This window comes from Arachis ipaensis, chromosome B9 (assembly GCF_059453495.1).
Source record: "Arachis ipaensis isolate K30076 ecotype BB chromosome B9, ASM5945349v1, whole genome shotgun sequence".
NCBI classification, from domain to species: domain Eukaryota; kingdom Viridiplantae; phylum Streptophyta; class Magnoliopsida; order Fabales; family Fabaceae; genus Arachis; species Arachis ipaensis.
Genome location: NC_142444.1, coordinates 97,456,828 through 97,468,215, shown reverse-complemented (window position 1 = coordinate 97,468,215; position 11,388 = coordinate 97,456,828). Strand labels below are relative to the sequence as shown.

The following is an 11,388-nucleotide window of genomic DNA, read 5'->3' as shown; positions in this document are numbered from 1 at the left end:
AAAGTAGAGTTCAACGCCCAAACTGGCACAAAAACTGGCGTTCAACTCCAAGAAGGACCTCTACACGTGCAACACTCAAGCTCAGCCCAAGCACACACCAAGTGGGCCCCGGAAGTGGACTTTTCACTTAAGTATTTTCAACGATAGAGTTTCTACACTCCATAGATTAAGGTGTGGAGCTCTGCTATTCCTCAAAGATTAATGCAAAGTACTACTGTTTTCTATTCAACTCAACTTATTCCACTTCTAAGATATTCATTCGCACTTCAACCTGAATATGATGAACGTGATAGTCATCATCATTCCCTATGAACGCGTGCCTGACAACCACTTCCGTTCTACATTAGATTGAATGAGTATCTCTTAGATCTCTTAATCAGAATCTTCGTGGTGTAAGCTAGAATGATGGCGGCATTCAAGAGAATCCAGAAATTTTAAACCTTGTCTGTGGTATTTCGAGTAGGATTCAATGATTGAATGACTGTGACGAGCTTCAAACTCGCGAGTGCTGGGCGTAGTGACAGACGCAAAATGAGGGTGAATCCTATTCCAGCATGATCGGGAACCTCAGATGATTAGCCGTGCCGTGACAGGGCATCTTGGACCATTTTCACAAGAGGAGGGGATGTAGCCACTGACAACGGTGATGCCCTTGCATAAAGCCAGCCATGGAAAGGAGTAAGACTGATTGGATGAAGACAGTAGGAAAGCAGAGGTTCAGAGGAACGAATGCATCTCCATACGCTTATCTGAAATTCTCACAAATGATTTACATAAGTGTTTCTATCCTTATTTTATTATTAATTTTCGAAAACCCCATTACTATTTTATATCCGCCTGACTGAGATTTACAAGGTGACCATAGCTTGCTTCATACCAACAATCTCCGTGGGATTCGACCCTTACTCACGTAAGGTATTACTTGGACGACCCAGTGCACTTGCTGGTTAGTTGTGCGAAGTTGTGAACCATGGTATTGGCATCATGTTTTTGGCGCCATTACCAGGGAAAGAAAGAGCAATGAATTTTACATAATCAAAGTGTAATCACAATTTCTGCGCACCAAGTTTTTGGCGCCGTTGCCGGGGATTGTTCGAGTTTGGACAACTGACGGTTCATCTTGTTGCTCATATTGGGTAACTTTCTTTTCGTTTTCCTTTCAAAAAGTTTTCAAAAATTTTTCAAAAATCTTTCAAAAAATTTTCTTTTGTTTTCGAAAAAAAAAATATAATAAAAATAATGTTTTCAAAAATAAATTATTTTATGGCTTCAAAACTTTCAAGAATGAATTCTAGAGTTTCATGGTAACATGTTGAATCCTATCTGGCTGAAAAGCCATACCCAAACTCCTTTGGGATTGATCTTCAACTAATCACCTCAATGGATGTAAATCCATTCTAAAGCCTGACTGGCTATTAAGCCATGTCTAACCCTCAGATTGGAGCTTTAGACTAAAGAGTACAAGATTCCTGGAATTCATATGAAAAATTTTGAATCCTTATTTTTTCTTTTTCAAAATGATTTTCGAAAATTTTAAAATAAAAATACAAAAAAATCATAAAATCATAAAAATCAAATATATTTTGTGTTTCTTGTTTGAGTCTTGAGTCATGTTATAAGTTTGGTGTCAATTGCATGTGCATCTTGCATTTTTCGAAAATTCTCATGCATTCATAGTGTTCTTCATGATCTTCAAGTTGTTCTTGGTAAGTCTTCTTGTTTGATCTTTGCATTTGCATGTTTTGTGTCTTTTCTTGTTTTTCATATGCATTCTTGAATTCTTAGTGTCTAAGCATTAAAGAATTCTAAGTTTGGTGTCTTGCATGTTTTCCTTGCATTAAAAATTTTTTCAAAAATATGTTCTTGGTGTTCATCTTGACATTCAAAGTGTTCTTGGTGTTCATCTTGACATTCATAGCATTCTTGCATGCATTCATTGTTTTAATCTAAAAATTTCATGCATTGCATCATTCTTCTTGTTTTTCTCTCTCATTATTAAAAATTCAAAAATCAAAAAAATATCTTTCCCTTTTTCTCTCTTAAAATTTCGAAAATTAGATTTGACTTTTTCAAAAATTTTTAAAAATCTAGTTGTTTTTATGAGTCAAATCAAATTTTCAATTTAAAAATCTCATCTTTTTCAAAATCTTTTTCAAAAATCAAATCTTTTTCAAATTTCTTAGTTATTTTCGAAAATTTCAAAAATATTTTTCAAAAATCTTTTTCTTATTTTTATATCAAATTTTCGAAAATAACATAATCAATTAATGTTTTGATTCAAAAATTTCAAGTTTGTTACTTACTTGTTAAGAAAGATTCAAACTTTAAGTTCTAGAATCATATCTTGTGATTTCTTGTGAATCAAGTCATTAATTATGATTTTTAAAATTCAAATCTTTTTCAAAAACTAATTTCTATCATATCTTTTCAAAAATATCTTCTTATCTCACCTTTTTCAAAAAAAATTGATTTCAAAATATCTCTTCTAACTTCCTAACTTCTTATCTTTTAAAAATTTGTTTCAACTAACTAACTAACTTTTTGTTTGTTTCTTATCTTTTTCAAAACTATCTAACTAACACTCTCTCCCTCTAATTTTCGAAAATATCTCCCTCTTTTTCAAAATTTCTTTTTAATTAACTAATTATTTCAATTTTTAAATCTTAATTTTCGAAAATTACTAACATTTTTCAAAAACTATTTTCAAAAATCACTAACTCTTTTTCAAAAATAATTTTCGAAAATTCTCATTCTCTCTCATCTTATTCTATTTATTTATTCATCTACTAACATCTCTTCTTCACATCACTCACCAAATTCGAACCCCCTCTTCCATCTGTGTTCGAATTTTTCTCTCTTTCTACTAACAATAAGGAACCTCTTTACTGTGACATAGAGGATTCCTCTTCTTTTCTTTTTCTCTTCTCTTTCTTATGAGCAGGGACAGAGAAAAAGGCATTCTTGTTGAAGCTGATCCAGAACCTGAAAGGACTCTGAAGAGGAAACTAAGAGAAGCTAAATTACAACAATCCAGAGACAACCTTATTGAAAATTTCGAACAAGTACAGGAGATGGCAGCCGAACCTAACAACAATAATGCAAGGAGAATGCTTGGTGACTTTACTGCACCTAATTCCAATTTACATGGAAGAAGCATCTCCATTCCTGCCATTGGAGCAAACAACTTTGAGCTGAAACCTCAGCTAGTTTCTCTGATGCAGCAGAACTGCAAGTTTCATGGACTTCCATCTGAAGATCCTTTTCAGTTCTTAACTGAATTCTTGCAGATATGTGATACTGTTAAGACTAATGGAGTAGATCCTGAAGTCTACAGGCTCATGCTTTTCCCTTTTGCTGTAAGAGACAGAGCTAGAGTGTGGTTGGACTCTCAACCCAAAGACAGCCTGAACTCTTGGGATAAGCTGGTCACGACTTTCTTAGCCAAGTTCTTTCCTCCTCAAAAGCTGAGCAAGCTTAGAGCTGATGTTCAAACCTTCAGACAAAAAGAAGGTGAATCCCTTTATGAAGCTTGGGAAAGATACAAACAGTTGACTAAAAAGTGTCCTTCTGACATGCTTTCAGAATGGACCATCCTGGATACATTCTATGATGGTCTGTCTGAGTTATCAAAGATGTCATTGGATACTTCTGCAGGTGGATCCATTCACCTAAAGAAAACACCTGCAGAAGCTCAAGAACTCATTGACATGGTTGCTAATAACCAGTTCATGTACACTTCTGAGAGGAATCCTGTGAGTAATGGGACGCCTATGAAGAAGGGAGTTCTTGAAATTGATACTCTAAATGCCATATTGGCTCAGAATAAAATATTGACTCAGCAAGTCAATATGATTTCCCAGAGTCTGAATGGAATGCAAGCTGCATCCAACAGTACTCAAGAGGCATCTTCTGAAGAAGAAGCTTATGATCCTAAGAACCCTGCAATAGCAGAGGTGAATTACTTAGGTGAACCTTATGGAAACACCTATAACTCATCATGGAGAAATCATCCAAATTTCTCATGGAAGGATCAAAAGCCTCAACAAGGCTTTAATAATGGTGGAAGAAACAGGTTTAGCAATAGCAAGCCTTTTCCATCATCCACTCAGCAACAGAAAGAGAATTCTGAGCAGAATCTATCTAATTTAGCAAACTTAGTCTCTGATCTATCCAAAGCCACTGCAAGTTTCATGAATGAAACAAGGTCTTCCATTAGAAATTTGGAAGCACAAGTGGACCAGCTGAGTAAAAGGATCACTGAAATCCCTCCTAGTACTCTCCTAAGCAACACAGAAGAGAATCCAAAAGGAGAGTGCAAGGCCATTGACATAAGCACCATGGCCGAACCTATAAGGGAAGGAGAGGACATGAATCCCAAGGAGGAAGACCTCCTGGGACGTCCAGTGATCAATAAGGAGCTTCCCTCTGAGGAACCAAAGGACTCTAAGGCTCATCTAGAGACCATAGAGATTCCATTGAACCTCCTTATGCCATTCATGAACTCTGATGAGTATTCCTCTTCTGAAGAGAATGAGGATATTACTGAAGAGCAAACTGCCAAGTTCCTTGGTGCAATCATGAAGCTGAATGCCAAATTATTTGGTATTGAAACTTGGGAAGATGAACCTCCCTTGTTCACCAATGAACTAAGTGATCTGGATCAACTGACATTGCCTCAGAAGAGACAGGATCTTGGAAAGTTCATAATACCTTGTACCATAGGCACCATGATATTTAAGGCTCTGTGTGACCTTGGTTCAGGGATAAACCTCATACCCCTCTCTGTAATAGAGAAACTGGGAATCTATGGGGTACAAGCTGCTAAAATCTCATTAGAGATGGCAGACAATTCAAGAAAACAGGCTTATGGACAAGTAGAGGACGTGTTGGTAAAGGTTGAAGGCCTTTACATCCCTGCTGATTTCATAGTCCTGGATACTGGAAAGGAAGAGGATGAATCCATCATCCTAGGAAGACCTTTCCTAGTCGCAGCAAGAGCTGTGATTGATGTGGACAGAGGAGAATTGATCCTTTAATTAAATGAGGATAACCTTGTGTTCACAACTCAAGGATCTCTCTCTGCATCCATGGAGAGGAAGCATAAAAAGCTTCTCTCAAAGCAGAGTCAAACAAAGCCCCCACAGTCAAACTCTAAGTTTGGTGTTGGGAGGCCACAACCAAACTCTAAGTTTGGTGTCAAACCCCCATATCCAAACTCTAAGTTTGGTGTTGGGAGGTCTCAACAGAACTCTGCACATCTGTGAGGCTCCATGAGAACCCACTGTCAAGCTACTGACATTAAAGAAGCGCTTGTTGGGAGGCAACCCAATTTTTATTTATCTAACTATATTTTTCTTAGTTATATGTCTTTATAGGTTCATGATCATGTGGAATCACAAAAAAAATATAAAAATTGAAAACGGAATCAAAAACAGCAGAAGAAAAATCACACCCTGGAGGAAGCATCTGCCTGGCGTTCAACGCCAGAACAGAGCATGGTTTTGGCGCTGAACGCCCAAAATGGGCAGTATCTGGGCACTGAACGCCCAGAACAAGCATGGTTCTGGCGTTCAACGCAAGAAATGGGGAACAAATGGGCGTTGAACGCCCAAAATGGGCACCAACCTGGCGCTGAACGCCCAGAGTTGTGTGCAAGGGCATTTTACATGCCTAATTTGGTGCAAAGTTGTAAATCCTTGAACACCTCAGGATCTGTGAATCTTACAGGATCCCCACCCACCTCACCTTCCCTCTCTCCATTCATGATCATCCCTTCTGTTTTCCATTCACCACTCACATCCATACACACATCCCTCTATCTCCTCCATATCTTCTTCTTCTTCATCTATTCTTTCTTCTCTTGCTCGAGGGCGAGCAATATTCTAAGTTTGGTGTGGTAAAAGCATAAGCTTTTTGTTTTTCCATTACCATTAATGGCACCTAAGGCCAGAGAAACCTCAAGAAAGAGGAAAGGGATGACAAATGCTTCCACCTCTGAGCCATGGGAGATGGAAAGATTCATCTCACAAGCCCATCACTAAGAAAAGGATGGAGCAAACAAGAGAGAACATTCATGAATCTCAACAGGCACATGAAGAAGCTCATCATCAAGAAATCCCTGAGATACATCAAGGGATGCACTTGCCTCCATAGAATTTTTGGGAGCAAATCAACACCTCCCTAGGAGAATTAAGTTCCAACATGGGACAATTAAGGGTGGAACATCAAGAACACTCCATCATCCTTCATGAAATAAGAGAAGATCAAAAAGCAATGAGGGAGGAGCAACAAAGACAAGGAAGAGACATAGAAGAGCTCAAGGACATCATTGGTTCCTCAAGAAGGAAACGCCACCATCACTAAGGTGGATTCATTCCTTGTTCTTATTTCTTCTGTTTTTCGTTTTCTATGTTATGTTCTTATCTATGTTTGTGTCTTCATTACATGATCATTAGTAGTTAGTAACTATATCTTAAAGTTATGAATGTCCTATGAATCCATCACCTCTCTTAACTGAAAAATGTTTTAATTCAAAAGAACAAGAAGTACATGAGTTTCGAATTTATCCTTGAACTTAGTTTAATTATATTGATGTGGTGACAATGCTTCTTGTTTTCTGAATGAATGCTTGAACACTGCATATGCCTTTTGAAGTTGTTGTTTAAGAATGTTAAATATGTTGGCTCTTGAAAGAATGATGACAAGGAGATATGTTATTTGATAATCTGAAAAATCATAAAAATGATTCTTGAAGCAAGAAAAAGCAGCAAAGAACAAAGCTTGCAGAAAAAAAAATAGGCGAAAAAAAATAGAAAGAAAAAGAAAAAGCAAGCAGAAAAAGCCAAAAGCTCTTAAAACCAAGAGGCAAGAGCAAAAAGCCAATAACCCTTAAAACCAAAAGGCAAGGGTAAATAAAAAGGATCCCAAGGCTTTGAGCATCAGTGGATAGGAGGGCCTAAAGGAATAAAATCCTGGTCTAAGCGGCTAAACCAAGCTGTCCCTAACCATGTGCTTGTGGCGTGAAAGTGTCAAGTGAAAACTTGAGACTGAGCGGTTAAAGTCAAGGTCCAAAGCAAAAGAAGAGTGTTCTTAAGAACCCTGGACACCTCTAATTGGGGACTTTAGCAAAGCTGAGTCACAATCTGAAAAGGTTCACCCAATTATGCGTCTGTGGCATTTATGTATCCGGTGGTAATACTGAAAAACAAAGTGCTTAGGGCCACGGCCAAGACTCATGAAATAGCTGTGTTCAAGAATCATCATACTGAACTAGGAGAATCAATAACACTATCTGAACTCTGAGTTCCTATAGATGCCAATCATTCTGAACCTCAATGGATAAAGTGAGATGCCAGAACTATTCAAGAGGCAAAAAGCTATAAGTCCCGCTCATTTGATTGGAGCTATGTTTCATTGATAGTTTGGAATTTATAGTATATTCTCTTCTTTTCATCCTATTTGATTCTCAGTTGCTTGGGGACAAGCAACAATTTAAGTTTGGTGTTGTGATGAGCGGATAATTTATACGCTTTTTGGCATTGTTTTTAGTATGTTTTCAGTAGGATCTAGTTACTTTTAGGGATGTTTTCATTAATTTTTATGTTAAATTCACATTTCTAGACTTTACTATGAGTTTGTGTGTTTTTCTGTGATTTCAGGTATTTTCTGGCTGAAATTGAGGGACTTGAGCAAAAATCAGATTCAGAGGTTGAAGAAGGACTGCTGATGCTGTTGGATTCTGACCTCCCTGCACTCAAAATGGATTTTCTGGAGCTACAGAACTCAAAATGGCGTGCTTCCAATTGCGTTGGAAAGTAGACATCCAGGGCTTTCCAGCAATGTATAATAGTCCAAACTTTGCCCAAGTTTAGATGACGCAAACTGGCGTTCAACGCCAGTTCTCTGCCCAATTATGGCGTCCAGCGCCAGAAACAAGCTGCAAAGTGGAGTTCAACGCCCAAACTGGCACAAAAACTGGCGTTCAACTCCAATAAGGACTTCTACACGTGCAACACTCAAGCTCAGCCCAAGCACACACCAAGTGGGCCCCGAAAGTGGATTTATGCATCAATTACTTACTTCTGTAAACCCTAGTAGCTAGTTTACTATAAATAGGACCTTTTACTATTGTATTAGACATCTTTGATCAGTTGTATGCTATCTTAGATCACATTTTGGGGCTGGCCATTCGGCCATGCCTGGACCTTTCACTTATGTATTTTCAACGGTAGAGTTTCTACACTCCATAGATTAAGGTGTGGAGCTCTGCTATTCCTCAAAGATTAATGCAAATTACTACTGTTTTCTATTCAACTCAACTTATTCCGCTTCTAAGATATTCATTCGCACTTCAACCTGAATGTGATGAACGTGACAATCATCATCATTCCCTATGAACGCGTGCCTGACAACCACTTCCGTTCTACATTAGATTGAATGAGTATCTCTTAGATCTCTTAATCAGAATCTTCGTGGTGTAAGCTAGAATGATGGCGGCATTCAAGAGAATTCAGAAAGTATAAACCTTGTCTGTGGTATTCCGAGTAGGATTCAATGATTGAATGACTGTGACGAGCTTCAAACTCGCGAGTGCTGGGCGTAGTGACAGACGCAAAAGGAGGGTGAATCCTATTCCAGCATGATCGGGAACCTCAGATGATTAGCCGTGCCGTGACAGGACATCTTGGACCATTTTCACAAGAGGAGGGGATGTAGCCACTGACAATGGTGATGCCCTTGCATAAAGCCAGCCATGGAAAGGAGTAAGACTGATTGGATGAAGACAGCAGGACAGCAAAGGTTCAGAGGAATGAATGCATCTCCATACGCTTATCTGAAATTCTCACCAATGATTTACATAAGTGTTTCTATCCTTATTTTATTATTAATTTTCGAAAACCCCATTACTATTTTATATCCGCCTGACTAAGATTTACAAGGTGACCATAGTTTGCTTCATACCAATAATCTCCGTGGGATTTGACCCTTACTCACGTAAGGTATTACTTGGACGACCCAGTGCACTTGCTGGTTAGTTGTGCAAAGTTGTGAACCATGGTATTGGCATCATGTTTTTGGCGCCATTACCAGGGAAAGAAAGAGCAATGAATTTTACATAATCAAAGTGTAATCACAATTTCTGCGCACCACTTTTACTGAGCTTTTAACTTAGTCTCAGCTTTGAGCATTCTTGCTCAACATTGCCCTCAAGATAATGTTTGATTCTTTGTCCATTAACAATGAACTTTTTGTCGGAATCAATATCTTGAAGTTCTACATAGCCATATGGTGACACACTTGTAATCACATATGGGCCCCTCCACCGGTATTTCAATTTTCCGGGGAACAATCTGAGCCTTGAGTTAAACAGCAAGACCTTTTGTCCTGCCTCAAAGACTCTAGATGATAGCCTTTTGTCATGCCATATTTTTTCTTTCTCCTTATAAATTTTGGCATTTTTGAAAGCATTGAGTCTGAATTCTTCCAGCTCATTCAACTGGAGTAATCTCCTCTCTCCAGCTACCTTAGTATCAAGGTTTAGGAACCTGGTTGCCCAGTAGGCCTTGTGTTCCAATTCCACTGGCAGATGACAAGCTTTTCCATACACAAGCTGGTATGGAGAGGTCCCAATAGGAGTCTTGAATGCTGTTCTGTATGCCCACAGAGCATCATCCAAACCTCTTGCCCAATCCTTTCTATGGGCATTTACAGTCCGCTCCAGGATTCGCTTTAGTTCTCTATTTGAGACTTCAGCCTGCCCATTTGCCTGTGGATGATATGGAGTTGCTACTTTATGGTTGATTCCATATCGGACCAGAACAGAGTCAAGCTGTTTATTGCAGAAATGAGTGCCTCCATCGCTGATCAGTATCCTAGGGACACCAAACCTGCTGAAGATATACTTCTGGAGTAACTTCATCACTGTCTTAGTATCATTAGTGGGTGTTGCAATTGCCTCTACCCATTTAGATACATAGTCTACTGCCATCAGAATATAAGTGTTTGAGTATGATGGTGGGAAAGGCCCCATGAAATCAATACCCCATACATCAAACAATCAATCTCTAAGATCCCTTGTTGAGGCATGGCATAACCGTAAGGCAGATTTCCTGCTCTCTGGCAACTGTCACAGTTACGTACAAACTCTCGGGAGTCTCTATAGAGAGTAGGCCAGTAGAAACCACACTGGAGAACTTTGGTGGCTGTTCGCTCACCTTCGAAATGTCCTCCATATTGTGATCCATGGCAATGCCATAGAATCTTCTGTGCCTCTTCTCTAGGTACACATCTACGGATCATTCCGTCTGCACACCTCTTAAAGAGATATGGTTCATCCCATAAGTAGTATTTTGCATCAGAAATCAATTTTTTCATTTGCACCTTGCTATACTCCTTGGGTATGAATCTCACAGCTTTATAGTTTGCAATGTCTGCAAACCATGGTACTTCCTGAATGGCAAAGAGTTGCTCATCTGGGAAGGTTTCAAAGATCTCAGTAGGAGGGAGGGACGCTCCTGCTACTGGTTTTATCCGGGACAGGTGATATGCTACTTGGTTCTCTGTCCCTTTTTGTCTCTTATTTCTATATCAAACTCTTGCAGAAGCAACACCCATCTTATGAGTCTGGGTTTTGAATCCTGCTTTGTGACGAGATATTTTAGAGCAGCATGGTTAGTGTACACAATCACTTTTAATCCTACTAAATAAGATCTGAACTTGTCAATGGCATAAACCACTGCAAGCAACTCCTTTTCCGTGGTTGTGTAATTTTTGTGTGCATCATTTAAAACACGGCTAGCATAATAAATGACATGCAGAAGCTTGTTATGCCTCTGTCCCAACACTGCACCAATGGCATGGTCACTGGCATCACACATTAGTTCGAATGGTAATGTCCAGTCTGGTGCAGAAATAACTGGTGCTGTGACCAGCTTAGCTTTCAGAGTTTCAAACGCTTGCATACACTCCGTGTCAAAGACAAATGGCATGTCAGCAGCTAGCAGATTGCTCAGAGGTTTTGTAATTTTTGAAAAATCCTTTATAATCCTCCTATAGAATCCTGCATGCCCCAGAAAGCTTCTGATTACTTTAACATTGGTAGGTGGTGGTAATTTTTCAATTACCTCTAACTTAGCTTGATCCACCTCTATTCCCTTGTTTGAAATTTTGTGCCCAAGGACAATTTCTTCAGTCGCCATAAAGTGACATTTTTCCCAGTTTAAAACCAGGTTAGTCTCTTGGCACCTTTTCAGAACAAGTGCTAGATGGTCAAGACAGGAGCTGAATGAGTCTCCAAATACTAAGAAGTCATCCATGAAGACTTCCAGAAATTTCTCTATCATATCAGAAAAGATAGAGAGCATGCACCTCTGAAAGATTGCAGGTACA

At 38.9% G+C, this 11,388-nt stretch overlaps 1 non-coding gene across 1 annotated transcript; it reads right to left on the bottom strand.

The window, feature by feature from the left end:
* Positions 1-3,470: 3,470 nt before the first annotated feature.
* LOC148545575 (small nucleolar RNA R71) lies at positions 3,471-3,578 on the bottom strand. The gene has a single exon (XR_015901394.1). It is a non-coding gene; the product is annotated as a small nucleolar RNA R71 (small nucleolar RNA).
* Positions 3,579-11,388: the final 7,810 nt, after the last annotated feature.